The sequence below is a fragment of the Cyprinodon variegatus genome, unplaced genomic scaffold (assembly GCF_000732505.1).
Source record: "Cyprinodon variegatus isolate N-32 unplaced genomic scaffold, C_variegatus-1.0 Scaffold33, whole genome shotgun sequence".
NCBI classification, from domain to species: Eukaryota; Metazoa; Chordata; class Actinopteri; order Cyprinodontiformes; family Cyprinodontidae; genus Cyprinodon; species Cyprinodon variegatus.
In genome coordinates, this window is record NW_015150486.1 from 2,220,117 (window position 1) to 2,221,525 (window position 1,409).

General features: G+C 37.6%; 1 long non-coding RNA gene across 1 annotated transcript in view; it reads right to left on the reverse strand.

Annotated features, from left to right (window-relative positions):
• Positions 1-388: 388 nt before the first annotated feature.
• Positions 389-1,409, reverse strand: part of LOC107102599 — a 5,089-nt gene continuing 4,068 nt past the window's right edge. Inside the window, exon 3 of the long non-coding RNA XR_001482136.1 lies at positions 389-556. This is a non-coding gene — a long non-coding RNA (uncharacterized LOC107102599). The remainder of the gene's footprint in view (positions 557-1,409) is intronic.

The following is a 1,409-nucleotide window of genomic DNA, read 5'->3' on the forward strand; positions in this document are numbered from 1 at the left end:
GTTGTGACCTTGTTTAATTTGCTTAAACAACTTATTCTTTTCTTTCTTTATATTCCTATGCTGTTTTTTGTTCTTTTATTGTATTTTATTATTTTTAGCCATGTTCAGCACTTTGTTTTCAGCTGTAGCTTTTAAAGCACTCTGTAAATAAAGTTAATGATTTGTCGTCCATCAGTATTCAGTTTAATCATCCTTCCTTCCATCCAGAAGTGACAGATTCTAGAAACACTGCTGGTTTACATCTGTGTTTAGATCTAAATATAATATACAGCTGATATAGAAATACTCTACATTGATAAAAGAACAACCTTCCTACTTTCATGACCTCTGCTGAGTCTTAAAATAGTGCACACTGCCATCTTGTGGTGAGATTAGAGTATAGACAATAAAAGAGGAAAATCCTTTATTTATTTAATCACAACTTTTAATTTTAGAAATCAGTTTTGTTGTCACATATTTATCATCTGGCACTTATAAACCACACAGACACACCTAAATGAATCAGGGCTGGAGTGGGGAACACAGTGAGCAGGTCCACAGGGGGAGATGATCAGTCCTGGAATGAGACATAAATATTACTGGAGGAGAATCGAAGGCCAGAAAATGAAAGCTGTATATCTGAAACATTATTGATAAAGACGGGTTAGGTTGGATCCACAACTGACAGAAAATGTCCCTTAGAGTGGTTACTTCCACCTTCTCCCCCTACTGATTGGTGGTTAGTCAAAAGAAAAGTATCATCAAGTATCAGAGTTATTGACTGTGAAAATTGTAGATTCACACTGAAGGCATCAAAACTATGAATTAACACGTGGAATTATATACTTAACAAAAAAAGAGTGAAACAACTCAAAATCAGTCTTATATTCTAGGTGCTTCAAAGTAGCCACCTTTTGTTTCGCCTTCGCACACTCTTTGCATTCTCTTTATGAGCTTCTAGAGGTCGTCACCCGACATGGTTTCCACTTCACAGGTGTCCCCTGTCAGGTTTAATAAGGGGGATTTCTTGCCTTATAAAAGGGGTTGGGGCCCTCAGTTGTGTTGTGCAGAAGTCAGGTGGATACACAGTTGATAGTCCAACTGAATAGACTGTTAGAATTTGTATTATGGCAAGAAAAAAAACTGCTAAGTATAGAAAAACTAGCGGCCATCATTACTTTAAGAAATGAAGGTCAGTTAGTCCGAAAATTTGGCAAAACTTTGAAAGTGTCCCCAAGTGCAGTTGCAAAAAAGAAACTGGCTGACATGAGGACCACCACAGGAAAGGAAATGGTAAATGGCATGTACTTACACTCACCGACCACTTTATTAGGTACACCTGTCCAACTGCTTGTTAACACTTAATTTCTAAGCAGCCAATCACATGGCGGCAACTCAGTGCATTTAGGCATGTAGACATGGTCAAGACA